Source organism: Cryptomeria japonica, chromosome 2 (genome assembly GCF_030272615.1).
Source record: "Cryptomeria japonica chromosome 2, Sugi_1.0, whole genome shotgun sequence".
Lineage (NCBI taxonomy): Eukaryota > Viridiplantae > Streptophyta > Pinopsida > Cupressales > Cupressaceae > Cryptomeria > Cryptomeria japonica.
The window spans coordinates 554636023-554661237 of NC_081406.1; the positions used below are offsets into that span (position 1 = coordinate 554636023).

At 39.8% G+C, this 25215-nt stretch overlaps 1 protein-coding gene across 4 annotated transcripts in view; it reads left to right on the forward strand.

The window, feature by feature from the left end:
- Nucleotides 1–3114: 3114 nt before the first annotated feature.
- LOC131038080 (proline-rich extensin-like protein EPR1) overlaps nt 3115–25215 on the forward strand; it is an 85495-nt gene continuing 63394 nt past the window's right edge. For 2 of the 4 annotated variants that reach the window (XM_057970385.2, XM_057970386.2), the window contains exons 1-2: nt 3115–3242; nt 3361–3451. The gene's annotated coding sequence lies outside the window, so the exon portion shown is untranslated. The other 2 variants (XM_057970383.2, XM_057970384.2) reach the window with 2 other exon arrangements.

The following is a 25215-nucleotide window of genomic DNA, read 5'->3' on the forward strand; positions in this document are numbered from 1 at the left end:
TTAATTAAAATAAATTGAATAATTTATTTAATTAATAGAAGAATGTTTGGGGATGAATTAATTAAATATTAATTTAATTAATTGATGGCTAGTAGATTTTTAATCACATAAATAACATTTATTTATTTAATTAAGCTGGATAGATTTGTGTGACTACACCTTCCTTTATGAATCTCCTTTGCCTTGAAGTCTTCATAAAAATGTTGATGTTTCTATGCATGTCTTTACACAAATTTGATTATGAATTCCATCTTGAATGCTTAAAAATCTAAATACTTGACCTCTCCTTGATTACTTTAAAGATTCTTATTGCTTGCTCAATTGAATTGCTTGAGACGAAGTGAATTCCTTGATGAGAGATGTTTCAAATGAGGGGACAAGACTTGTTTTTCTACTCAACCTTGTAAAAACGTGTTGAAAATTACGAAGTTTGACCTTGGGTATCTTTTCTTGCTCAACTTTTTTCAGCCATTAGAGGGTTCAAATTTGGGCCCCTTTTGGCTGGACTATGACACCTAGTGCCATTGTCCAGTCCTTCTGAACTAGGACAAGGTTAGGAAGCAGAAGTAGACCTTAGATTTGATATTGGTTTGAGCAGAATGAGACATAATTAGGAAAAAAGAAGGAAAATCAACAAGATAATACTCAAATGAGCATGACTTTATAGGAGGATACAATTTATGACACTACATTTAGCCCCCACTTTAGTGGGAGTACGACCTTATGCTCATATTATTGGTAAAGTACATCATCAAAATACTTTCACCAAGACATTGAATTGCCAATCTAAACACAAACCCCCTGAGGAATCTGGATCTTATCGGTCTAAAACATCAAGATAAAAAGGAGCAAAAATGATCAACACATGGAGAATGTAAGAAAGAAGAAGAGAATTTGGCTTTTAGGTCTAGTAAGAAGCTGCTTACTATGAGCCATATGAGAAGAGAGAGAGAAGAGAGAAGACATAACTTCTTGGTCTAGTAAGGTGTTGCTTGCTACAATTCATGTTAGCACAAAGAAATATTATAAAGGAAAACCTTAGTTTTATAAATAATTTGATAGAAACTTGAGCACAAAGATTACAAAAGAAAGCCGCATCTTGCAAAGTAATTTGAACAAAAATCGACTGCAAAATGAGTATTGCACTGCACACCAACATATCACAGTGTGTGATCAATGTATACAAATCAAACCTCGTGGTGTATACACAAAGTGTAATAAATAATAGAGCATATGCCCCCATGTAAGTTGATTATGTATGCCTTACCGAGAGCAATTGCTTTAAGGTAGCACACATACATCCAAAAGACAAGCATTTCACAATAATGAAATGCCCCCAAGCATAGACAAATCAAAGGAAATGTTTCAAAAGACATAAAGAGAGAGCACATAAGGGATCCATTATTTGGGGTCATCATGTGCATCAAATAAACCATGAATATCAATTATGATTATAATGAATTGACCTCATTCCCCAAGTGTAACTACGAGCACGACAAAAGAAGATGAAATAAGATGAATATCACAATTCTTTTTGGGTCAACATGGAAGAGACCAAAAGTTCTCAACGCTTTGCATTATCCCCAAGTAGACAACACAAAACACATTTATAACAAGATCACATTTTTGACACAACATGCATACAACATGAAGAAGTGAGATACAAATAGAGGAATGCCACAACAAAGTTGGTCCCTTCATTGCTTTACACCGACAAAACAACAAGGGTCATCTAAAGAGAGCCTAACAAAACACAAAGACACACCAAGCATCACATTACGAGGAACACATTACATGCAAGCAAACACACAAAATTATCTACTGCACAAGTGATGCTAATCTAGCAAATCATTAGCCTCCTAATCTTGCTCAACATCATTTAGAAATGATGGACAAGATGCTCTAGAGGAGTCACAACTAGTATGGTAGATGGATTTATCACTAGTGCTAAACAAGAACCATGCTCTAATGATGAATCACTATGTGTGTCACTAGGAGCTAGAGTTAAGGCTTTTGAAAATCTCGAAGCTAACTCATGATTAATCTCAACAACCTCATACATATCATCTGAATCATTCGTATCCAAATCTAAGGGTAACCTATAATGTCAAAATAAATTAACCTTGATATTAAACACAACATGTGATTAAGCACAAACATGCCACTACCTATGTACTCGACATATGTATATATGCATGCAGGAAAGCTTACAATACAAAGTAGAATAATTTGCATCACTTTGAAAATCTAAAGCAGTTCAACATTCTAGAATTGTTATTCAAATTGACATATGAAAGGTTGGAGAGCTAGAATTCATTACAGAGTTTGTAAAAATGGCAACATACATTGTAGTAGCAACATGACTATTTCGAAAGAAAACTATGTAATTTTGCACTTAATAAACACTAACTATGTTCATATTTTAGAGTGGATTGTCTATAAGTTTAAATTATTCTACCTATTGATAACTAAACAATAATCATCTAAATTTTATTTCCACTAATTAAATCTTTAAATTAATCAAAATTACGATGCAATGGATAGGAACTTGACACAATATGTCTCTTGTTTAAACGACTTCTACTAAATCCTTTATCACATCAAAGGTATACCTTTTCATTACATTTGTGCTCATTTACTTTTATTTATTTTTAATGAATAATAGACATATTACTTTTTATTAATATAAAAGACAATGATACATTATTTAGAAAAAAATTGGTGGCTGGTAGAAAGGCATACCCTAAGAGTCTAAGCGTGCCAAGTCCAAACAGTCATATTGCCATTTTTTCTCTATCATATTTTTTTACTATTGCTATATGTTTGAGAAAAAAAACTATAATCAAATAATAGCTACAAACTAAAAGTTCGTAGTTTACTTAGTTGAACACAATCAATAAAGATGATAACATGTTTCTTGATTACACCTTTCACCAAGATTGAAAACCCTCAAAGATATGATATAAAAGATGAAATCTAGATTATATCTTATATAACTTTTAAATACCCTTCAAGTTTTACCTCCTTACCAGAAAAAAAAACTCCTCCTCACCAGAAAAAAGTATCAATATAAGCTTATATTCCCCCATATGTTTTGCAACTTGTAAATTATACAAAACCCTCCATTTTAATAAAAACCAATAGCCACAAAACATCTTAGGACGATGTGATGGGATAAAATACATTAAAAACTACATTACTAGGTCATGAAAAAAATTGCGCACCTAAAGACTGTTAATGAGGTAGCGTGCTGACTTCCTCGCATTCCTCCATTTTTATCCTTGTAGTCTAGCGAAACAATTTATTTTGCAGGCGAGGGCTTTTCTTTATGAGTTGCTTAAATCTTAATCCAAATAGCAGTTGCAGGCATCTACTACAGTCTTCCAAATCCACAGGAAAAGGGGTTTACCCTGCTGATCCGTGGGCATACAAAATTTTTCTAGTTAATGAGGTAATGACATTCAACTTTTATTCTTATTTGAGAGTTTTGCAGTCGAACCTTAGTCACGGCTCTTGTCCATTAATAACCAGAAAATAATATTTAAGCAGAAGTACATAATGTAATTTCAAGTGTATATTAAGGTTTAATAGTTTCATGGTCGTTATTTGCCGTGCTTGAGTTCCTTTCAAAGAGATTAATGTCTGCCGGGGATTTGGTATGTTGTTTTGTGTTTTTTAGTAACATGTTTAGTTCTGGCTTCCATTTATACTAATTAAATTATTTTGTTTTCTTTTTGAGTCTCTGCTAAGCTAGACGCTAATTTGGCATATGAGAATCCCCGTTGCAAGCGTCCAAGGGAATCTCAATCCCATTAATCTAATATAAATTTCTTTGTGCTTGCTTTATAAATTGTTCAAATTTTGTACTTGTAAGTTGCGATCTTATGATCAAAGCTTTAGAGAAAATTTAACCACGTTGGTCTACCTTCACTAGGAGTGCTAGAGAAACATAATACCTGCAACCTGCGTATTAATGAACTAATAAGTACAATGCAGAGAGCAATCTGTACAACATTCCTTTATATTTGAAAAGGTGGATCTGTTTTTTATTGTGAAATAATAAAGAGTACGAGCTACTAATTGTATATGAAGATTTAGTCGTTGAAGCTAGGGAAATAAGCTTAGGTTTCTTGGTGGTTGGCAGTTCATGAAACTTCAGCTGCGGCCGTTTTAGAAGTTTCTCCTTTGTTAACTTGTTCATGATTTTTTGACGTTCTGCTGATGAGTCACAAGGCTTCAGGCTTAATTGCAATCCCACACTTATTAGCTACCTAAGCTCCAACAAGGGATGTGGGCTCGTCCCGAAGATATCGATAGGATCTAGATGGTCTATACATTATCTTGAGGGTGTAGGTAGATTGGCAACGCCCATGTAACGTTTGATTTTTGGTCATGAAGTTGAAACGTAATGGGTACAGTTTGATATTAAACGCATCTGCGTGTGAGTGTGAAGTTCTCTTCCACATCCATGGAGCTTGCATATGCCAAATATGTTTGTTGGCTAGGGTGGGGTTTAAAAGTTAGCTTTATGCTTTTCCTTAAAGCTTGAAATAAAAGATACAAATTAACAGCAGTCTAAACATAAGTAGAAGGGCTATATACAAATGTCGGTTATACTCTACCAAGTTCAGGGCCTTGCTTGTTCAGTAATGTTAGACCAGAGCTCTTTAGAAACTTCTTTGATCGTAATGATTAAATAACGAGTGCCTGCGAAGTTCCATTGACATTTTACCTCATGTTGGACATTTAAATGCTCGAAGAACCTAGAATTACTTCGAGATACATCATTTCTGAATTCGTCTGTGTACTTGTTCTACATACATATTTCCAAAGTCTCATAAGGATCTGATTGTGAACTCTGCTGGTTTTTGGTAAAGCATTGTGACGTTAAACTATCTTCTAGGGCTTCAATTTCATTTGCTGCTCCAGTGGGCCCAGTGCAATTCTGATCGATATTCTAGAATTTGTGTTCGTTTTTCTTCTAAATTAAATTCTACATATCAAACACAATGTTAGACAAATTTATTATGTTTTTTTTTTATGTTTTTCAAATCTATTTGCTTTTAGTGAACATATATCAATTTTATCCTATATTCCATGGTTTTTTGGGGGCCTTGCTTTTTGGGATGGCAGCACACACACACACACACACACTTTTTTTAATCAGAAAAATAGGGTAAAAATTTATTGATCAGAAAAAATCATCAGTACAAAGGAACAAAAACCATCAAACAGCAGAGAGCCCAAAAGAAAAACTAATAACCAAACACTAGACAGAGAGATCCACCAAACCCAGAAGAGAACTAGCAACCACAAGGCGGAAGCCACTCACATTATCTCTGCATGTCCTCAAGAATCAACCATTCAAGCCTTTGGGAACACTCCAAACGGAGATGCTCCCTATTATCAACACTCTAGTCACTCATGTGCTCTGAAGCCCATTTGGCTAAACAATCCGCAGCACTATTCCATTCCCTTGGGATATGGACAATAGAAACAAAATTCAGACAGTTACTCAAGCAAAGGATTTGACTAGCCACTGAGCTGAAATGCCAATCAACCTCATCAAGGTTTTGCTTATTCAACATATTAATAAGAATTGGAGAATCCATTTCACAAATCACCCTTTGCCAACCAAGCTCATAGCTCCTTTCTAAAGCAATAAGAATTGGCAAAGCTTCCATAAGGTTGTTGGTCTGATAACCCTTATAGATGGAAAAAAGAAGAGGGCAGAACTAGAGCATTCTCTTCCAATGCCTCCCACTCCAGCATGTCTAGGATTTCCTCTGGAAGATCCATCTATATTAATCTTAACAATTCCAATAGAAGGTGGTTGCCATCTACCAACTCTCTGAGTCTTTTGGCTAAGGACCCATTTCCTCTTCAAAGAGGAATCCCTCATACCACTTGCAAATAAACCCAACCCCGTCATCACCTCCATCTCCTGTGGCTCCAAGGAAACATCCACCTTACATTTAGCCTAGATAGTTTCTTGAATCATGCTAACAACTCTTTGCCAAACCTGATGCACTACTAACTTCCTATCTTGAAAGATCCTACGGTTCCTTTCAAGCTAGATCTACCAAAGGATGCAAGCTGGACCTATACTCCAAGTCACTCGAAGAAAGAAGGCCTTAACAGACAGCCTCCAAGCAGCCTCCCCAAGCCCTTCCAAAAGTCAATCAATGTGACAATGTGAACACAAGCCTTCTTCCAGATGCCGCACCAAAGGTGCCAAATGAATGTTTAAAAAAGACATTGGAGAAAAAAATGCCAAGAGCTCTCCTTATCCATCCTATAAAGGACACAGACAGACGACCCTTGAAATCCCTACTTTCGAAGATTCTCCCAAGTGAGGCATCTATTGCGAGTAGCAAGCCAAAGGAAAAAGCTGCATTTTGGCCACACAAACTTATTTCATACAACCCTCCACCAAGGGACTTCATTTGTTCCATACTTCTGTCTATAATAAGTTCCCCAAGGATCTAGACTCCACGCTAGGAGATTACTCCTCTTGAGAGAACTACAAATCCTTCCAGCAAGATTTTTGGAGAGCTCAACACAACTCTCCAAAGAACCTCCCAACGGCCATTTGCAAGGGTCCTTCCATTTGCACACCTCCACCTTCCCTAGTCTCTGAATTGACTTAAAATCCTCAACACTTTCCCACCTGGCCTCCATAAATTTGATGGAGAGAGCCTATAAATGTGGATACATAGTTAAGATAGCGGGATAGCCATCCCAAGAGTCAACCCAAAAGAGGGCCTAAGATCCTTTGCCACAAATCCAAAAAGACCTTGTTTAATTAAATTAGCACCTCTTTTTAGAGTGTCCCAAATCATAGACCCTTTTGCGATTAGACCAATCCTTGGCACATTCTCGAAATCCACACCCCTTAAGTATTTCCTGGAGAGAATCTTTGCCCAAGTCTGATCTTGATTGGTGCAACAACCAAAGCTTGTCCCATAGTAAGGTCTGATGCAATCCCCGCCCCCCTTCATGCTTCAGTCTACAAACAGTCTCCCACTCAACCAAATTCCACTTCAAGAAAGAGAGGTTGCTACCCCATAAAAATTGCCGAGAAAGAGAATTTAACTCCTCAACGAAGGTAATAGGAGCCACTTGGACCATACAACTGTAAATGGGTAAAGCTTGCACCATTGATTTCAATGACAAAACTATTCTAGCAAAAGAAAGCCATCTGAAGGTCCAATGACTTGCTTTCCCCCGAAACTTATTCAACATGTTGTGCCAAGTCCCTCTAGGCAAGGAGCTAGGAGAGGGGTATATCTAAATAGAGCAAAGGAAGAGTACTAGTTTGAAACCTAAGAATACAAACAATCTTAGCTTGGATTAGAGGAGGAGTATTGAAGAAGAAAATGGTGGACTTTACCTTCATTAATTTGTTGTCTTGAAGCAACAAGATAAATATCTAAAGCATGTTTGAAATTAGATGCCTCTTTTACTTTGGCCACTCCCAAAAGAGCTGTGTCATCCACAAACTATCAGTGGGAATGAGAGGGGAGGATATTACCCCAACTCCATCTAGAAATCAACTCTTGTTGCACATGGAATTTTAAAAGTTGACCCAATCTTTCAGCCAGAAAATTGAATAAAGTGAGAGAGGATCACCTTGCTGAAGGCCCCTCGAAGTGCCAAACAGAGAGTGGGCTCATTCTTAATAAGAGCAGAGTAGGAGACCAAGTTAACACAACTCATAACTCAGCTGATCCAGTCTTGATCAAATCTAAAGGTAGCATGAATTTTTTGAAGAAAAGACCATTTGACGGTGACCCGATCATAAGCTTTGGCCATATCAAGTTTGTTAAACACAACCTTCTCCTTGGAAGTCTTTATCGAATGAAGGGCCTTAGCAACAATAATTGTTGGAGTTTTTGTCATGATGTTAAGGTTTTTTATTGAAGTTTGTTTGAGCTGCTTAAGGAGCTCGACTTGAGGAGCTCGACTTGCTTGAGGAGCTTGACCAGCTTGAGGAGCTTGACTTGCTTGAGTGTCTGCATCAGTTGTCTGTGTGCCTACTTCAGTTGCCTATTAGCTTACTTGTCATATTGTCAGCAGCCAAATCAGATATTTTTTTGTCTTGACATGGGTTGAATATTCCTCATGTCACATCAGTTGTCTATGTGGGACTCGACTTCTTCTTTCACACTTGAAATTAAATGGAGATTTTAAAGTGAACTATGGCAGCATGTATTGCCTATGCTTAATTATTTTTTTGGGATATGTGAATGGTAAAAGTTTCGATTTTATTTTCTGAGCCCTTTTTTTTTTTAAGTCGTGGAGTTTTTAATCCTTGGTATGCGCTGGCCCTATAAGTTCGTGGGCAATTACTTCTGCAGGGGTCGTTTTTGGCAGATATATAAATATCGTGGGAGGTTAGGGTAATGGACTTCTTGAAGAAGACTTTTTTATCGTGGTGACTTCAAATAGAAATTCGCCATTCTTCTTTAAAACAGTATTCAGGCATTGAATTTCTGGTAGAAGTGCTTTATTATATACAAAGCACGATATTCTGAAACGATTGGAAAATACGTTTTTTTCTTGTAAAAGATTTGATGCAGATATTTTTTTTCTGGATGAATTGATACCTTTTTTGATTATACCGGTTAGCTTAAGTGTCAATATGAGCTGATTTAATGCCGATGGTGGATATGGTTCATTTTTAAAAAAAAATTATTTCGAATTTGCTTGGGGTGAAGTCATGGTTTTTCACAAGTTAAAAATAACGGAAATATTATTTATGTTGTTGAAGTCGCTATTTTTAATTTAAAAAAAATGATTTGTGGTTACACGTTAAATATTTTTTGAAGCATTGTTCTGAAAAATGGTTACTGGCGTAAGTTCGATTGTGAATGAAAAGACGTGAGATAAAATGAATTGAGTTTTTGCTGTTAATTATGTTGCTCTAGGTTTGTGGGGGTATCAAAGAAATATAATTTTTTTCTGGATAGTTTGATGAGAAGAGGATATTGTGCTTCCTAAATCTTTGTGTATCGCTTTGAATGGTCATCAAATCCACTCTTCTTGCTGTTGAGGTTATCATTAAAGTATAAAGAGGGTCGACGCTTGGAAAGTTCTTTTGAGAAGTAATTTTTCCGATTTTTGAAGTCGCTGGTTGTGGGTTTATACTTGTGTGCTTCAGGGTGTGAAGATGTTAAAGGTGTGCCTGGATGGAAGTGTGATGAAATTTTTTTCTGGGCGTGATGATTCATATTTGTGATCTGACCTATGTTGTGGTATATTTAGTCAGGGTGTGGGTGGAGAACTCAGTTCGAGTACATTTAGTGCATATTGAGTTGTGCTTATGTATGTGAGCTATGCTGCTTCTTAAGACATATCTGAATGTAGTCTCTATTTATGAGAGTGGAAGATTTGTGTTGGTGAATGTGTAAGAATACGTTGCTATGGGAGGTGCTTCTGATATTGTTGTCTAAGGGAATCTAATATATGCAGGGCATTGGATGTTTATCATATCTCCGGTTTGTCAAATGTCCAAGCTATGAATTGGATTTGCTAAAGACGTTGGCTGTTTAGGTTTGAAATTGTATTGAAGAGAGTTGGTGCTCTCACTTGCATGAGGATTGAAGTTTCTACTCCTTTTGGTCTGAGTTGGTGCTAAGTGGATAGTTGTGTACTCTGTATTTTGGGTTGTTGCCCATTTCTTTTTAAATGAAAGCTGTTTGATACTATGGTTTTTTACCTGTAGGGGTTTTCCATGAATATATGGTGTTCTTTTGTTGTTGATTGTTCTCCATATATTTCATTCTATGTTCAATATGGTTTCAGTTATTTGAGTAGTTAAATTTCTGCAATACTGATTCACACCTCCCCCCCTCTTCAATATTGCTTGTGTGCTCTTCAATTGGTATCAGAGCGGGTTCCTTCTATTAAGGCTTAAAGGCTTGAGGGTTGATCCTATTGGCATACGAAGATGAATGCTTTGGAAGGTCTTGCAACAAATAGAGCTCCATTATTCAATGGATCAAATTATGACTTTTGACATGTTAGAATGCGAGCATACTTAATGTCACTTGGTTTTGATGTCTGGAATTTTGTTTCAACTGGCTATACATCTCCTCAGAATCGTCCATCTACTGCTGATGAAAAGAGAGTCTTTGAAAGCAATGCAAAGGCTATGAATGCTATCTTGTATGGATTGTCAGAATCTGAGTTTGTGAAAGTTATGCATTGTGACGGTGCTCAAGCTATGTGGGTTAAGCTTAAAAATGCCTACAAAAGGGATGAAAAAGTGAAAAAGGCCAAGCTTCAAACTCATAGAATGCAGTTTTAAAGTCTGAAAATGAAAGAAGATGAGAATGTAGCAGCATACTTTCTAAGAGTTGATGAAGTGGTTAATTCTCTCAAAGGTTTAGAAGAATTAGTTGATGATAAAGCTGTACAATTGTTTTTAAGGTCTCTACCTTTAAGGTTTGATGCAAAGATTTCTGCAGTTGAGGAGATGGCTGATCTTGATCAAATGACCATTGACAAGCTCCATGGTATACTGACCGCATATGAGATGAGAACAAATCTTGAACCTTCAAAAAGACAGACCGCCTTCAAAGCTTCAAAGAAAGGGAAACAAGTGGAGCAAGCCTCAAGTGATAGTTTAGAGGATGATGTTGATTTAGAATAAACATCTGTCATGAGAAAGTCAAAGAAGAACAAGAAGAAGATGCCTCTCAAGTGTTTTAATTGTGGAAAAGCTGGATATTTTGTAGCCAAATGTCCATATGAGAATAATTAACTTAGCAATTATGAAAAGAAGCCTAAGTTTAACAAAAAGAAATATAGAAGAAAAGATAAGAAGATATGGAAATCCAAAAAGAGAGTCTATATTCATAAGAAGATAGTGATTCATTTGAAGAAAGTGATTAAGAATCTCAGGGTGATGAGATTTGGTTCATGGCTATGGAAGAAATTTACATAGAGAATCAAGAAGATGAAAGTGATCTTGGAGAAGAAGATGGTGAAGTGGGATTTGGAGCAAGAATTGATAAGTGCTGCCAATGAGATCAAATGTCTTAAGAAGAAAAATCTAAGTTTGAAGATGCAGCTCAAAGGAGAAAGTGAAGGAAAATCTGTGAAATCACAAGCTCTTGAATATATAGAGAATCAAATAAATGATCTGAAAATTCAGATTGTTGAGGCTAAGAAACTTGAAGAGGAATTGAGAAATCAGATTAAGGTAAAAGTTGAAAGCCGTGAGAAACTTGAAGCAGAGATTGCTTCTCTTAGGAGGATAGAGAAATCATCTATGCTGCTGAACCAAGAAGAGATAAATCAGAAAGGTTCGCTTTCACTGGACAAATTGTTAGCTTCCCAAAAACAGTCCTCGGACAAGGGTGGAGTTGGCCTTGAAGAAGGTCAAAGCTCAAAGGTAGAACTGCGGACTCTCAATGGTGAGAGTTCAAAGGAATCATCATCAAAAGTAAGAAACACTGCTTTCAAGAGGCTTCCTATCTCAAGGCAAGGACATATGAACAGGTTCAATAATTCCTTTTTCCATGGTTATTGCTTTTCTTGGAACTATTTTGGACACAAAGCCATCAATTGTAGAAGGTTTATGATGTCAGTTTTAGAAGTAAGAATTCTTTTATTCTTCCATGGAATTACAATGTAATATGCTATAAATGCAATATTCCTGGTCACATTGCAAAGGTTTGTTAAAATGAAATGGCAGATTTTTCTAAATAGAGCAAGAAGGATGAGAATGTGGAAAAGGCAAAGGAGGTTGCTAAGGTTTGGAAGAAGAAAGAGAAGAAAGTGTTAGTAAAATCTCTAATTGTGCAAACAGCCCCTCATGCACAAAATGAAAAAGACATGGTATATTGATAGTGGCTGTTCTAGGCATATGATTGGAGAAGAGAGCAAGTTTCTTGCTCTTAGAAGAACAAATGGTGGTAAGGTAAGATTTGGTGGTGATTTTTCAGCAAAAATCAAAGGTACAAGTACACTTGTTTTGAATGATGGTGTGACAAAAATTTAGAATGCTCAATATGTGGAAGGTCTGAAGCAAAATGTACTAAGTGTGAGCCAGTTGTGTGATCAGGGACATATTTTGTGTTTTAATACAGATTGTTGTGAAGTTACAAAAGGTGGTAAACTTATTGCAAATGCAAGTAGGGTTGCGAACAATTTATACGCTCTTGATGATATAAAAAAATCATTGAGTTGCTTGCTTGGACTCAGGGGGAGTCCTTTCATTTTCACATTATTTTAGCCCCATTTTTGTTATGCAGGTTGGTTTTGTCATTTATGTTAAAGGGGAGAAGTAAGTTTGGGGGAGAAGTATCTTAGGGGGAGCAATTTGGTTTTGTTGGTTTCAGGTGGTGGCAGTTGCAGTTGGAGATGGAGTTACCATCAATGACAAATGGGGAGTTTGTTAGAATTTTTGTCATTGATGTCAAGGTTATTATTGAAGTTTATTTGAGCTGCTTAACCAGCTTGACCTACTTGAGGAGCTTGACCAACTTGACCTGCTTGATTGTATGCATAAGTTCTCTGTGTGCCTACTTCAGCTGCCTGTTAGCTCGTCATATTGTCAGTAGCCAAATCAGATATTTTTCGTCTTGACATGGGTTGAATATTCCTCATGCCACATCAATTGTCTATGTGGGACCCGACTTCTTCTTTCACACTTGAAATTAAATGGAGATTTCAAAGTGAACTATAGTAGCATGTGTTGCCTATGCTTAATTATTTTTTTGGGATATGTGAATGGTAAAAGTTTCCCTTTTTTTTTGAGCCTTTTTAAAAAGTCGTGGAGTTTTTAATCCTTGGTGTGCGCTGGCTTTATAAGTTCGTGGGCAATTACTTCTACAGGGGTCGTTTGTGGCAGATATATAAATATCGTGGGAGGTTAGAGTAATAGACTTCTTGAAGAAGATGTTTTTTTTATCATGGTGGCTTCAAATAGAAATTCGTTAGTCTTCTTCAAAACAATATTTAGGCATTGAATTTCTGGCAAAGTGCTTTATTATATATAGAGTACAAGATTCTGAAATGATTGGAGAATACAGTTTTTCCTTGTCAAAGATTTGATGCAGATATTTTTTTTTTGGATGAATCGATACCTTTTTTGATTATACCAGTTAGCTTAAGTGTCAATATGAGCCGATTTAATGCTGATGGTGGATATGGTTCATTTTAAAAAAAAAAATATTTCGAATTTGCTTGGGGTGAAGTTTTGTTTTTTCACAGGTTAAAAAAACGGACATATTATTTTTGTTGCTTAAGTCGCTATTTTTAATCAAAAAATAATGATTTGCGGTTACACATTAAATATTTTTTGAAGTGTTGTTTTGAAAAACGGTTACTGGTGTAAGTTTGATTGTGAATGAAAAGATGTGAGATAATATGAACTGATTTTTTGCTGTTAATTATGTTGCTCCAGGGTTGCAAGGGTATCAAAGAAATATAATTTTTCTTTGGATAGTTTGATGAGAAGAGGATATCGTGCTTCCTAAATTTTTGTGTATCGCTTTGAATGGTCATCGAATACACTCTTCTTGCTGTTAAGGTTATCGTTAAAGTATAAAGAGGGTCGACGCCTGGAAATTTCTTTTGAGAATTAATTTTCCTGATTTTTGAAGTCGTTGGCTATGGGTATATACTTGTGTGCTTCAGGGTGTGAAGATGTGAAAGGTGTGCCTAGATGAAAGATATTTTTGGGTGTGATGATTCATATTTGTGATTTGACCTACGCTGTGTTATATTTAGTTGGGGTGTGGATGGAGAACTCAGTTCGAGTACATTCAGTGCATATTGAGTTGTGCTTATGCATGTGAGCTATGCTGCTTCTTAAGACATATCTGAGTGTAGACATGCAGTCTCTGTTTATGAGAGAGGAAGATTTGTGTTGGTGAATGTGTAAGAATATGTTGCTATGGGAGGTGCTTCTAATATTGTTGTCTAAGTGAATCTAATATATGCAGGGCACTGGATGTTTATCATATCTCTAGTTTGTCAAATGTCCAAGCTATGAATTGGATTTGCTGAAGATGCTGGCTGTTTAGGTTTGAAATTGTATTGAAGAGAGTTGGTGTTTACCCTCATGGGTGAATAACTTAAAGCACACAGATAAAACACGTAATGCAGAATAATAATGCCATAGATATCAGATGCAATATATCAGATGTTATTCCATTCATAAGTGTCCTACACAAGTTACATTCGGAAGTATATAAAGATGCCGAGGGGGTGCGAGCGCCAACCGTCGCACCGCAACTACCACCCCTTGGCTGCCAACTAACCAACACAATTACAACTTAATTAACTAGTTCTATTTCCGTGTACGATATTGCCGCCAACATCATCCCCCCCAAAAGAAAAGAAGTCGTCTCCGGACGACTTAATACAAAATAGAAATGACATTAAACAGAACTGCTGACGCCCGTCGAGCCTACAACCCACACACATGCTGCGTCCTCGAACCCATACACCTGCTGCGTCCTCGCCTGAAAACCCTTGGCTGCTACCATCCGATGCTCAAGTGCCTCTTTGACATCACAGTTCTCCTGTGCCTAAACCAAACTTGTCTGCAAAACATGCTTTTCAGTCTCAGCCTCCACCAACTGCTACTCAAATGATATTGTCTCCCTAGCCAATTTGTCCTCGATAGCCACCGGCGTTGCCCTCTCAGCATCCAACTCCTTGGTACGCTGAGCTAAGTCTCACGCTAGTACTGCCTCCAACCTGGTGGTTAGCTCCTCCCAATCCTTCTGTGCATCCACCAAGGCAACCTCATGTCCAGCCGAGACATACTCCAAGTTCCTCAAAGCGTACCATTCCTGCTTGGAGGTGGCCACAACCCGCTGGCATAAAGGCTAGGAGACACCTCAAATCCTCCATCACACTCCCCAAAGGCTAATAACTGAACTGAATAACTCCCTGGTGTCATACAACTGTGCGGACCTACAATGCCTTCCCTCAAACTCTGTTTGTTCCCAACCTCTGAATCCGTCTCCCGCTACGGCTTATGGCTTCCCCGCCAATGCTTAGCTGCAGGCTTCTTTCTCACAGTACGGACAACCACAACACTTCTCGTGACATCTCTAATGCCCTTCGCCTAACTCCAACAAGTGTATTGTAGCTCAAAAATAAATTGGGGTCTGGGGGTAGTGCCCCTAGCGGGGTCGAGGGGCAGCGCCCCTCGCGGGGTCTGGGGGCAGTGCCCCAGGTGCGCTCCCTGTCGCAGTACAGGGCGGGGTCGAGGGGCAGCGCCTTCGCCGCCAACACCAATTTACAACCCTCAGAACCACACGAAAGTCCATGGCGCACATCATTTCAGTGATATTTTAAGATACAAAAACCCTTCTTCTCCACTCTAAATTTGCAGTGTCCTGGCTCCAGACTCCATCGAATGATTTTAAATCTGGTCGTCGTTTTTTTTTTGTGTTGTTTTCCACTGTGATGTCCTCGATGGCACCCTGGCCCTACAACCTCTCCCCGTATGGTCAACAACACTGACACCTCCAATCGTACTGCCACCTTCCCGTGCGGTCAACACCCCTCCACCGTACGGCTGTGTTTGTTTGTGCAGTGCTGCGTTTATGGCTGTGTTGCTGTGCGCGTCTCTCCTTTGTTTCTCTTCATCCGTTTTTTGTTTGGTGTGGGTTGCGTGTCTTTCTTTGTGTGGGGTTTTTATTTCTTCCTTTTAGTTTGCGCGACTTTAACCCGCGGCAGTGTCCACCGCACGACGGTGGTGCCCACTATTCGGTGGTCCACCGTACGGTGGCCCCCACCATCGTGTGCCTTCTTTTTTTTTTCTCTCGTATGGTCGTTGTACGGACCGCACGGGTTTTTTTTTTAATATATATATATTTTTTTCCAGCCGTACGGTCAACTGCCATCCGAAGATCTGGAACCACAAATTCTACAGGGACCACGGTCTCCTTCTTGTACATAAGAAGAAGAATAATAAAGATTTTGAAAGCTGCGGCCTTCCACACAAGGTTCCAATCATTGCCGACACAATTGATCTTCGGATTATCTACGTCACCGAGGTTTGGGGCGTCTCCCTTCCAATAGTCTATGTATTCTGGCAGGTACACCTCCTCTGTTACTTGCTCTGGTTCCTCTACTTCGAGCCTGTAGCTTTGGAACATTTCATAATCCTCCATCTGCCAGTGGAAGAGCCCGTTCAATGACCTCGTCTCATCCTCGGAGCACTCTCCTAGTTTGAGAATCCCTTCGTCGTTGGGCTCCCTGCAGCCTCGTCCTTCGTTCCTCAGGTTGCCTTCTCTTTCACCCTCTGATTCCGAATATGATGCCAGTTCCTCACTAATCAACTGTGTCCCGAGGTCTATGATAAACTTCCTTCCTCCATTCTCCATAGACAGAGTGTTCTTTTTCCAGTTGTGGGTGGCCTTGGCTGCGACCAGCCACCCTCTCCCTAAAATCGCATCATACCCTTTTTTCTTTTGTGGGATTACCACGAAGTCCAGTATGAAGGGTTGCGTCCCGATGGTAACTTGTTGGCCCATCAGTGTTCCGATGGGTTTGATTCCATGTTGATCTGCTCCAAGCAGATTGAATGTAGATGGCCACAGCGTCGGCTTCCCCAGCTTCGGCTAGGTTTCTTCTGGAAGAACATTCACTCCTGATCCACCATCGACGATGGTATCGGTTAGAATGGTGCCAAGGATACCCATCTCCACAATGGCTGGGTTCCTTCCAGTGTTAACTGCCAGCAGCATGGGGTCTAGTGCAGACCCCCTAGGAACATCTGTGCGGTGGTTGGTATTGGTGCGTGGTTGGGAGAGATTATTCAGCAACGTCGTTCGTAATTGAGGCATCGTCTGGAGGAGGTCGTTTACCTTCACAGGCACCTCCAGTTTTAATTTTAAAATTTTATTTAGTATAGCATCCTCTGCCTCCGGTCGGCTGGAAGTACTCGCCGTACCCTTCGCCTTTGCCCTTTCTCGTATCTCTTTCTCAATTTCTTCCCGTGCTTCCCGTGCCCTTTGCTTCTCCATCTCCAGGTCTGGGCACATTGCGTGTCTGGCTTGGGCGCGGGTTACGACCAACACTTCCTCTTCTTTGGTTTCCTCGACATTGAGTAAGTTGACGCCGAACTTCGGGCAGGTGGTGTCTTCGTGGTCTCCCGGTCCGCACCATTTGCACAAATATTGTGTGGCCTCTCCCTTCGGGCAGTCTCGAGCGAAGTGCCCCCATTGGCTGCACGCTCTGCATTGTACCATCAGTCGACCTTTGGAGTCGTATTGGATCCAGCTTCTTGTGTTGTTATTGTTGTTATTGTTGTTTCGTCCTCCCCACCGGTTATCTCGGTAGCCTCCCGAGGTTGCATTGTTGTTCGCTTGTTGGCCTGTACCCGCTGGTGCAGACGTTGTGGCCTACTCCGTGAACAACACCTGGTTCATTTGCGTATTCCGGGTTTTCATATTGTATGGGCACTCCTTGGTGGAGTGTCCCATCACTTGGCAAATCTCGCAGAATGCCTTCTTCAGGCAAGTACCCTTTGTGTGCCCCTCCTCTTTGCACTCAGTGCACCATATGTCCCCTTCGGTCCGATTGGTGCTTCTCATTGTTTTGAATTCCCTCCTCATTCGCTCCATGTCTTTCTGGAGCGCTTGCACCCGTTTGCCAGCCTCGCTGTCGCTGCTGCTTTCCTGTGACGAGTCATCCTCCTCGGATGAGCTATCCTTCTTCTTCTTTTTCTTCGATGTCTTGGTGTCGCTCTCGAGATCCATCACTCTATTGTATGCGTCTTTGTACGATGTAGGTGGAACGATTTTCATCTTCTTTCGGAGGGAATGCTCTAGTCCCTCCACGAACCATCGCTTTTTCAACCCATCTGTTGGTTGACTCTCCATTTTTCCCAATAGTTCCTTCAGCCGCCGACTATAGGCTCGGACAGTCTCGTTCTTGTTTTGCTTCGTTCCATAGATCTCGGCGACTATTTCGTTGTCATCTCTCAGGTGGTGAAGCTCTATCCCAAACTCCTTCTTCAGGTCAGGCCATGTGCCGACTTTGGCCTTATCCATGTCTGAGTACCAGTCTATGGCCACTCCCCTTAAAGTTGTTGGGAACTGTGTTACCCATTCGTTTTGGTCGGTAACACCGTTCGCTGACCATATGGTTTCGCACGTTCGACAATGGCGGACGGGATCTTCCTTCCCGTCGCCATTGAACTTCGGCAGTTTCTGTTTACTCCCCATTGATGGGGGTCGTCTTCCTGGAGGTGGCTGTGGTTGTGTCTGTGCCCCTCCGGTCCCTTCGGTGTTGGTGGTGTGTCCTACATGGGTGACTGGAGGTACGGTGTTTTGCTTGCCGAGTGTGGCACCTACCGTACGGTTATCCTCCCCTTCGTTGTCACCCGTGCCCACTCCTGGCTCCCTTTGGTGATCCTCACTCTGTGGTGTAGGGGATAAGTTTCTGAATTGATCTCGGGTCTCTTTGACTAGATATCTCCTTAACCTTGTTTCCTCCAGAAACTCTTAGTGGCTCCGCACCCTACGGTGTTCTGGCGACGCGTAGAAATTTCCGTCGGCTTTTGCACCCTCCGTGACACCTCCTTGGTTCCCCTCAGGCCACCCTTCGGCAGGTCGTCCTTCGGCAAGTTGCTTCAGCCTCCGTCTACGTTCTACTTGTTGCTCCAGAATCAAGGCCCTCTGCGCGGCCTCCCACTCGTCCGTTTCTGCTTTTTTATTTCTATCTTTATTTAATATATTGGGCATAAATCACTTCCGTACATAGCAAGCACACCCCATGTACACAAAAAAAACTTTTATTATTTTTCCTTTCGGCCACAATTTATCTCAACATTGTGCCGGGATTATTACAGGGTTCAATTTCCTCGTCGCCTCTTTCCATCACGCTCTGCACCCCACGATGATTGTTCCGTTTGCGCGTCGTCGGCCTTTGGGTTAATCTCACCGACGGGTAGGCCCATCGTGTCCGTGCGCCATCCGCGTTTTCCGTTCCCGAGTACGTCTAGGCAACGACACCAAATGTTTACCCTCTTGGGTGAATAACTTAAAGCACACAGATAAAACATGTAATGCAGAATAATAATGCCATAGATATCAGATGCAATATATCAGATGTTATTCCATTCATAAGTGTCCTACACAAGTTACATTCGGAAGTATATAAAGATGCCGAGGGGGTGCGAGGGCCAACCGTTGTACCGCAACTACCACCCCTCGGCTGCCAACTAACCAACACAATTACAACTTAATTAACTAGTTCTCTTTCCGTGTACAATATTGCCGCCAACAGTTGGTGCTCTCACTTGCATGAGGATTGAAGTTTCTGCTCTTTTTGGTTTGAGTTGGTGCTCTCTTGATAGTTGTGTACTTTGTATTCTGGGTTGTTGCCCATTGGGTTGGTGCCTTTTTTTTAAATGAAAGATGTTTGATACCATGGTATTTTACCCATAAGGGTTTTCCACGAGATACATGGTGTTCTTGTGTTGTTGATTGTTCTCTATATATTTAATTCTATGTTTTATATGCTTTCAATTATTTAAGTAGTTAAATTTCTGAAATACTGATTCAGCCCCCCCGCCCCCCACCCCCTCCCTCCCTCTCAGTATTGCCTGTGTGCTCTTCAATAACCACCCCATCCAAAATTTGCCTTCCATACTCAAAGCCACCTCGTTCTTCTGAAATAAGCTTATCAAGAACTTTATTAAATCTCCCAGTAATCAATTTGGAGATGATCCTGTACACCACATTGCAAAGAGCAATTGTTCTCAACAAATCTAGAGATCTAGCCCCTTATCTTTTAGGAATAAGTGGAAGTATGGTGGAATTCATTGCATGCAACATCTGTGCTATTTTGCATTCTTGTACCACAACCAGTAAATCATCTGTAAAAATTTCCCCAAATTCTTGAAAGAATTCAATTGGGAATCCATCTAGTCCAAAAGATTTTCCTTAATTTATTTGAAAGACAATTCCCTCTAATTAATCAATAGGAATCGAACTATTAAGCTTCTCATTCATCTGTGAAGTGACCAGCGAGGGAATGCATTCCAGAATCGGATTTTCATTGTCAATTGTAGAGGGAGAGGCCTCAAAAAATAAGGAGGAGAAATATTGAATAGCCTCCTTGAAGATATCTTGCAAGGAAGATAGTTGAGTTCCATGAGATGAAGTAATTGAAGAAATCAAATCCCATGCCTTTTGGCCTTGATAGAGTTGAAGAAGAAAGCCATGTTTTCTTTGCCTCCTAAAGCCAATCAATCCGAGACATTTGTTTTCCGAAAGATTCTTCACGAGGCTTCCATTCAGCTATTTCTTTCATAGCCCTTGTTTCTTCTTTAAGGATTCCATAGTAAGTAATCCCACACCCTATTTTGCCTGTTGATGCAATCCAATTGATTTTGAGCCATTGATTTTGCCATGAAATATTTCCAAACCATTGCCTATTCCACCTCTTAAGTTGATGCTTGACATACTGAAGTTTCTTGACAAAAGTATACATAGCTGTGCCACACATTGGCCTGCCATTCCTCCACAAAGTCACCATTAGGCCTTCCAGTGATGGCTTTGGCAACCACATAAGTTGGCATTTAAAGGAAGGATTCTTGGTAGCCTCGACAACAGAAGTTGAGAGTTTAATTTGCCAATGATCTAATCTCCTTCATTCCAAGATCTCATAGTGAATACTCCTCTTGTTGCCAAGCCAAAAACTAGAAACAAGGAATTTACCCAATCTCTCATATATAGAATCTTTACCACACCGACATCACCTAAGAGGGCTCAAGTCTATCAACACGTCCTCTTTTCTCATCCAGACTAGTGATAGCATTAGAATCCCCAGCCAAAATCCAAGTATAAAGGGGGTTTAGAGATCTAACATATCTGATATGACTTCACAAGCTAAGTTTTCTATCAAAGTCAGATGAAGCATAAACATTGGTAAATAAGACGATTTCAATAGTATCAAAACTAGAGGCAACCATCTAAATAGAATACCTACTAGATAACCACCAGAGAGGAGTGAGCTTCCAAGGGTCCCATAAGCAAGCGATCCCTCCAACACTTCCTTGGGCTCCAATACAGATACTGGTCCCTCCACCATAGTTTGGAAACAATGTTGGCCATGCCCTCCACAGATAGCTTCGACTTCTGAATAAACATCATATTAGTTGAATGAACTTTAATCAATTCATGAACAACCTTTTGTCTAAGGATGCTGTTCAACCCCCTTGCATTCTAGGAAAGAACAATCATTTTTGTGAATTAGAGAAGTGAGAGTAAATGGTCTTGAAAGAGCCCGATTTCACTAAATTCTCCCCCATCAACTTCATTTTATCCTGACCTTTCTTTCTTTCTACCTTACTAGATTCTTTGTTCCACTCTTTTTAATATTCTTTTGCTATAAACCAAGAGTAGGTGAGTTCTTACGACCTTTCCCAGAGTTTGAATCACCCACCTTTGGAGTTGGAGCTAGTATAGCCAAGGGCGAATTCTTAAGTTCCTCGTTTTTCTTTGATGGATCTAAATCACAAGGATCTCCTAGACAATGATTAGTGACCGATTGAGGCTCAACAATCCCCACTTGCAAATTGCATTTACTCTCATCCATTCCAACATCCATTTGGTCTATTGCCAAGAGCTCAATATTTGTGTGCGGACCTTTTGGATTCACCACTTTTGGATCAACCTCATTCAAAGCATCAAAGTGATTAAAGAGCCACTTAGTCTGTCTATCCTTGAATGTCCTCTTCAGCTCTCTACCCTTGTTGTGGGGTTTCATTGGAATAAAACCATCCTCATCCATCTTCCCTTCTGACATTAGGGCCTTTCCGTTGTCCTTCATTGGCATTGAGCAAGGAATCGCATTGGATGGATTCCCCCTAGTTGAGATCCTTGTAGTGTTAAACACAGAGTAGCCGGAAACTCCTTTGTCCTTCCTTGGGAACGCGTATCCCCGTATCCGTTCCCGTATCCGAAACAAATATGTATCCTATACAGCTCAGATACACATTGAATAATGTACCCACATGTGCCCAAAAAACCTTGATTTCCAATCATGCTAGATACTACGTGATTTGATTTTTTAAAAAATTGACAGAAATCTTCCTAAATTCAGTTTTATAAAACTTCATTCATGCATTTTGCCAAAAAAAAAAATTGGTATAAACAAAACCTACACCCAATGAGAAAGACAAATGAAATGTTTTTCTATTTGAGTGACCCCTTTTTTGGGTTATCTTCCAATGCAACTCTACTATTTTTGCATATTGTAAAATGTTAAATCAACTTATCATTATTTATGTAGCAATTATGTGTCTATATTGCTTTTTTATGAATGACGTATCCAGCCGTATCCATATTGGGGGTCTTAAAAAATGGCTGTATCCGTATCCAATACCGTATCCATATCCGATACTGTATCCGTGTCCATGCAACTTTGGTTAAACATAGGAAATTTTTGTTGCAGGTGTCCATATTCATGGCAAAACTGGCATTGGAAGGGAAGAGCTTCATGATCTAGTTTTTGCACCCATGAGTTGGAGCCAATACAAATTTTTAGTGAATTTGGCAAAGGTTTATTCAAATCAATTTCAATACAAATTCGAACATATGAAATCACCTTTTTATCTGTTGTCTGCTGCGAAGGACCCACCGGCTTACCCAACAACAATACTATCATATGAAAGATATCATTTCTCTAGAATTTCAAAGGGAGCCAGGGAAGTCTTAACCAAACCAAACTCTAGATGGATGCTCCTCAGTTGGATTAAAAGCAACGTGCCAAGGCTTGATGAACAGGCCTACTTGATTGTAAAAGTAAGGGCTGCCTTCAGACACATTGTTTTGATCTGCCAAACATGAGAAGACTACAATAAAAGAGCTATTGGCAGTCAGCATCTGTAATGTCCCCTTCGCAGTGATCATTTGGGTGTTGATTAGCCTATTCTTTGTATTTAGGTAGGCTAATTCGGAGATATAAGGGATGAGAGGCTGGCAAATTAAATTATAAAAATAAAGTGATTTAAGTTATGAATAAAATCATAAAGTGACTTTATCATGAAGGCAAAGTTACAAAATGAATTTATAACATTTATTAAGCCTTCTAGAAGTGGGATGAACTTCTTGGAGGAGGGAAATTTTTTATTAAAAATCACACATTGTGATTTTGACGTCCAAAAGCAGTTTAGAAAAGCAATTTAAGGGGTTTCCTTCCGTCTCCAAGCATTATGATATGTTGATTTGATACTCGATAATTTCTCCATTGTTGCTGGTTTGACAGTAGCAGCCATATCTGAGGATGGAAACCCTTGGATATTCGTAGGTTGGACGGAAACCTAACACTACTTGATAGGTTGGCTCACTCAAGGTTCATCATTGAGCAGATTGGCATCATTTTAATCAGGTTTTGGAGGAGATTTTCTGGCTAGGGCGATTGTGTAGTAGCAGCTTCTCCAATTTAGGACAATAATCATTCTTCATATTGCAGCGATTATTTGTAGGCTTGGTTGATATTGATTCCTCCTTGCATGTTGGTGTTGGCACATCTCTACAACAGCAGCCACACATTGCATAGTTTGCATGTCGTTACTTTGCAATGGAATGAAGCAGAACATGGCAAAATCCAAAATCCAAATCAGATTTGAAACAATATCCTAGTTCGGGATATCTCAGCATCACCTCTATGTTCCCTTTGGGATTCCAGGTCTGACAAACCCATGACTCCAAGTATGGGAGTGAGACTCGAATCCCCATGAACTTGTAGATTAAGGCATGATTGCACAGATAGTTTACAATTTACATCATCTGCAACCAAATCCGGTTGAATCACTAGAATCTCTCCCTCTTGGTGCCGTTCTAAACACCCATTAAGTCTTTTGAATTTTAGGGCCTCCGGCCTTCAAAGAACCCTCTCCATGCAAAAATGGGGCCTGATCAAAGCTTAATAACACTTCACGGAACAAAGGACCCCCCTTAGAAAGAGACCCATCTAACAGAGCCATTGATCTAAGCCCAATGGCAAAGGAGCCATAGACAACCACCCCTCACAGCTTTAGAGCCCACACAATCAAATCTGCAACAAAAAGCCCCAACACAGCACCCTGCAGACAAACAGACCCTCAAAAAGACTCCACACGCCTTAAGAGAGCCCCACACCCCACACACGCATGCAACCTGCAAGCAGAGAACCCCAAAAGAACCCTAAAATGCATCCAACCACAGCCATGGTGAGCACCCACCTACACCCAGCATCAAAAAAGAGAAAAGGCATAGAGAGCAAGCTCAGGCTGCAGCTCTAGCCAGCAACCCTTCTGTATGTGCAGGCAAGGATGGGAAAAAGCTCCAATGCAGCGTCTCTAATAAGTAAGCACACACACACACACACACTTACACTCATAGGGATACCCAAATTTCTACAAGTTTGACTATACACAACATCAAAATTAAGATAGTGACAGCGGTATAGCAGCAATAAATATTACATATGTACTGACAGTTGTATGGATCATTAAGACAGTGATCCCAATAAATAAAAGTTTAAAAATTATGATAGTGACAGCAGTAAAACTAGTATAACAGCAATAAATATATTGTGATTTATATTCATTAAAAAGCTTATATCACTGACATCGACAGCAGTATGGCAGCAATAAAAACTTATGACAACCTTCTGATTTCAATATTCATTGTTCAAACTTAAAACTCAAAGTTATGATAAACAGGAGCATCAAATAATACATTATTACTACTTAACACAACTTTGCCTTAAGTGGGCTATCAATATTAAAAGAGTTCTTCAAATCTGGGTCACTCGGTGATTTAAGCTGCGGCTCATCTAATCGAATCCTGAACAATCGCAGCTGCACCTCCTCCTCGCTAATCTGCCTAACATATTTAGGATCAACATCCCAATCTGTGGCAGGAGCTGCCCTACCATTGCTGAAGTTTTAACGCACAATGAACTACAATCAACTTCTTTGTTTGTCTAGAGGTAAGTTTGCTCCTTGTATTCAAGTAGATGATGCCACAGGTGAATCAATTCCTCTCTGCAGAAGAGGAACTCTGATTTTGTGAGTAGGGTAATGGCAAGTTGATTCAACTCTAGTGTGCCCTTCCCATGAAGTTTCTACCATCCAAAAGATTTTTTGGTGAAATAGTCACCTTTTTCGTTCTAGCCTCAGGTTTGTTGAATGTAAGACTGTAAAGATAAAAAAATTGAAGCCATTGCTACCGACGTATGGTT